We start from the raw sequence: 5,000 nt of genomic DNA, 5'->3' as shown, positions 1-5,000 counted from the left end.
CCCCCCTCAACACACACCACACCACACCACACCAACCCTCCCCTTCCCCCCTCCAAATTTCGCCTTCCCCTCAACACACACCACCCCACCGCTCCTGCCCCCCCCAAAAAATTCGCCCCCCCCCGTCCAAATTTCGCCCCTTCCCCCCCCAAAAATTCGCCCCCCCCCCTCAACACACACCACACCACATCACCCCACACCACGCCTCCCCCCCTCAAAAATCCCCCCCCCCCCCTCAACACACACCACACCACACCACCCCTCCCCCCCCTCAACACACACCACACCACCCCTCCCCTTCCCCCCCTCCAAATTTCGCCCCCCCCTCAACACACACCACCCCACCCCTCCCCCCCCCGCCCCCAAAAAATTCGCCCCCCCCCCCCAACACACACCACCCCACCCCCCCCCCCAAAAATTCGGCCACCCCCCTCAACACACACCACACCACACACCCCCTCCCCCCCTCCAAAATTTGCGCCGCCCCCCCCTCAATACACACCTCCCCACCCCCCCCCCCCCCCCAACAAACACCACACCACCCCTCCCCCCCCTCAAAAATCCCCCCCCCCCCCTCAACACACACCACACCACACCACCCCTCCCCCCCCCCCCCCCCACACACCCCCCCCCCCCAACACACACCACACAACCCCCCCCCCCCCCCTCAAAAATTCCCCGCCCCCCCCTCAACACACACCACACCACCCCTCCCCCCCCCCTCAAAAATCCCCCCCCCCCCCCCTCAACACACACCACACCACACCACCCCTCCCCCCCCCCCCTCCAAATTTTGCCCCCCCCCCCCCCCCCAAAAAATTGCCCCCCCCCCTCAACACACACCACACCACACCACCCCTCCCCCCCCCTCCAAAATTCGCCCCCCCCCCCCCCCCCCCTCAACACACACCACCCCACCCCCCCCTCAACACACACCACACCACTCCTCCCCTTCCCCCCCTCGAAATTTCGCCCCCCCCTCAACACACACCACCCCACCCCTCCCCCCCCGCCCCAAAAATTCGCCCCCCCCTCCAAATTTCGCCCCTTCCCCCCCCAAAAATTCGCCCACCCCCCCTCAACACACACCACACCACACCACCGCTCCCCCCCCCCCTCCAAAATTCGCCCCCCCCCAAAAATTTCCCACCCCTCCCCCCTCAACACACACCACCCCCACCCCCCCCCCAACACACACCACACCACACCACCCCTCCCCCCCCCCCCCACAACACACACCACACCACCCCTCCCCCCCCCCCCCCCCAAAAAATTCCCCCCCCCCCCCCAACACACACCACTCCACCCCCCCCCCAAAAAAAATTCGGCCACCCCCCTCAACACACACCACACCACACCACACCACCCCTCCCCTTCCCCCCCTCCAAATTTCACCTTCCCCTCAACACACACCACCCCACCCCTCCCCCCCCCCCAAAAATTCGCACCCCCGTCCAAATTTCGCCCCTTCCCCCCCCAAAAATTCGCCCCCCCCCCTCAACACACACCATGCCACACCACCCCTCCCCACCCCCCCCCTCAACACACACCACCCCTCCCCCCCCCCCCCCCCCCCCTCAACACACACCACACCACCCCTCCCCTCCCCCCCTCCAAATTTCGCCCCCCCCTCAACACACACCACCCAACCCCTCCCCCGCCCCCGCCCCCAAAAAATTCGCACCCCCCCAACACCACCCCACCCCCCCCCCCCCCAAAAATTCGGCCACCCCCCTCAACACACACCACACCACACCACCCCTCCCCCCCCTCCAAAATTTGCCCCCCCACCCCCCGGCCCCAACACACACCACCCCTCCCCCCCCCCCCAAAAATTCGCCCCCCCCCCCCCCAATACACACCTCCCCACCCTTTCCCCCCCCCCCTCAACACACACCACACCACCCCTCCCCCCCTCTCAAAAATCCCCCCCCCCCCCTCAACACACACCACACCACCCCTCCCCTTCCCCCCCTCCAAATTTCGCCCACCCCTCAACACACACCACCCCACCACCCCCCCCCCCCAAAAATTCGCCCGCCCCCCCCCTCAACACACACCACCCCACACCACACCACCCCTCCCCCCCCCCCGAAAAACCCCCCCCCCGCCCTCAACACACACCACCCCACCCCCCCCCCTCAACACACACCACACCACACCACCCCTCCCCTTCCCCCCCTCGAAATTTCGCCCCCCCCTCAACACCACCCCCCCCCCCCCGCCCCAAAAATTCGCCCTCCCCTCCAAATTTCGCCCCTTCCCCCCTCGTCAGTCCCCCACCCAACCCAACCCCGCGTCACCCCCATGACACGGCACACCCCCCCACCCCACCGCACCCCCCCACGACGCCCCCCCCGCACCCCACCTCGAAAAACCCCGCTCCCTCCACGCCACACCACAAATGCCTCCGAAAACCCCGCTCGACCCACCCCACCCCGCGTCACCCCCCCACGACATGGCGCACCCCCCACCCCACCGCACAGCCCAACGACGCCGCCCCGCACCCCACCTCGAAAAACCCCGCTCCCTCCATACCACCCCACCACGCCTCCGAAAACCCCGCTCAACCCACCCCACCTCGCGTCAGCCCCCCAGGACACGGCACACCCCCCACACCCCACCGCACCCCCCCACGACGCGGCGCATATCCCCCCCCCCCGCACCCCACCTCGAAAAACCCCACTCGACCCACCCAACCCCGCGTCACTCCCCCAGGACACGGCGCACCCCCCCACCCCACCGCACCCCCCCACGACGCGGCGCATACCCCCCCCCCCCCGCACCCCACCTCGAAAAACCCCGCTCGACCCACCCCACCCCGCGTCACCCCCCCACGACACGGCGCACCCCCCACCCCACCGCACCCCCCCACGACGCCCCCCCCGCACCCCACCTCGAAAAACCCCGCTCCCTCCACGCCACACCACCACGCCTCCGAAAACCCCGCTCGACCCACCCCACCCCGCGTCTCCCCCCCACGACACGGCGCACCCCCCACCCCACCGCACCCCCCAACGACGCCGCCCCGCACCCCACCTCGAAAAACCCCGCTCCCTCCATACCACCCCACCACGCCTCCGAAAACCCCGCTCGACCCACCCCACCTCGCGTCAGCCCCCCACGACATGGCACACCCCCCACACCCCACCGCACCCCCCCACGACGCGGCGCATATCCCCCCCCCCCCCCCGCACCCCACCTCGAAAAACCCCACTCGACCCACCCAACCCCGCGTCACTCCCCCAGGACACGGCGCACCCCCCCACCCCACCGCACCCCCCCACGACGCGGCGCATATCCCCCCCCCCCGCACCCCACCTCGAAAAACCCCGCTCGACCCACCCCACCCCGCGTCACCCCCCCACAACACGGCGCACCCCCCCACCCCACCGCACCCCCCCACGACGCCCCCCCCCGCACCCCACCTCGAAAAACCGCGCTCCCTCCACAGCACCCCACCTCTCCTCCAAAAACCCCGCTCGACCACCCCCACCCCGCGTCACCCCCCACGACGCCCCCCCGCACCCCACCTTGAAAAACCCCGCTCCCTCCACAGCACCCCACCTCTCCTCCAAAAACCCCGCTTGACCACCCCAACCCCGCGTCACTCCCCCACGACACGGCGCACCCCCCCACCCCACCGCACCCCCCCACGACGCCCCCCCGCACCCCACCTCGAAAAACCGCGCTCCCTCCACAGCACCCCACCTCTCCTCCAAAAACCCCGCTCGACCCACCCCACCCCGCGTCACGGCGCACCCCCCACCCCAGGGCACCCCCCCACGACGCCCCCCCCCCACCCCACCTCGAAAAACCGCGCTCCATCCACAGCACCCCACCTCTCCTCCAAAAACCCCGCTCGACCCACCCCACCCCGCGTCACCCCCCCACGACACGGCGCACCCCCCCACGACGCCCCCCCGCACCCCACCTCGAAAAACCCCGCTCCCTCCACAGCACCCCGCCACGCCTCCGAAAACCCCGCTCGACCCACCCCACCCCGCGTCACCCGCCACGACACGGCGCACCCCCCCACAACGCCCCCCCCGCACCCACCTCGAAAAACCCCGCTCCCTCCACGCCTCGGAAAACCCCGCTCGACCCACCCCACCCCGCGTCTCCCCCCACGACACGGCGCACCCCCCCACGACGCCCCCCCGCACCCCACCTCGAAAAACCGCGCTCCCTCCACAGCACCCCACCTCTCCTCCAAAAACCCCGCTCGACCACCCCCACCCCGCGTCACCCCCCACGACGCCCCCCCGCACCCCACCTCGAAAAACCCCGCTCCCTCCACAGCACCCCACCTCTCCTCCAAAAACCCCGCTTGACCACCCCAACCCCGCGTCACTCCCCCACGACACGGCGCACCCCCCCACCCCACCGCACCCCCCCACGACGCCCCCCCGCACCCCACCTCGAAAAACCGCGCTCCCTCCACAGCACCCCACCTCTCCTCCAAAAACCCCGCTCGACCCACCCCAACCCCGCGTCACTCCCCCACGACACGGCGCACCCCCCCACCCCACCGCACCCCACCACGACGCCCCCCCCCGCACCCCACCTCGAAAAACCGCGCTCCCTCCACAGCACCCCACCTCTCCTCCAAAAACCCCGCTCGACCACCCCCACCCCGCGTCACCCCCCACGACGCCCCCCCGCACCCCACCTCGAAAAACCCCGCTCCCTCCACAGCACCCCACCTCTCCTCCAAAAACCCCGCTTGACCACCCCAACCCCGCATCACTCCCCCACGACACGGCGCACCCCCCCACCCCACCGCACCCCCCCACGACGCCCCCCCGCACCCCACCTCGAAAAACCGCGCTCCCTCCACAGCACCCCACCTCTCCTCCAAAAACCCCGCTCGACCCACCCCACCCCGCGTCACGGCGCACCCCCCACCCCAGGGCACCCCCCCACGACGCCCCCCCCCCCCCCACCCCACCTCGAAAAACCGCGCTCCATCCACAGCACCCCACCTCTCCTCCAAAAAC

The sequence above is a fragment of the Lygodium microphyllum genome, chromosome 16 (genome assembly GCF_053477565.2).
Source record: "Lygodium microphyllum isolate KBCC chromosome 16, Lygodium_microphyllum_v1.1.10, whole genome shotgun sequence".
Classification (NCBI taxonomy): domain Eukaryota; kingdom Viridiplantae; phylum Streptophyta; class Polypodiopsida; order Schizaeales; family Lygodiaceae; genus Lygodium; species Lygodium microphyllum.
Note: the sequence above shows the minus strand (reverse complement) of the source record.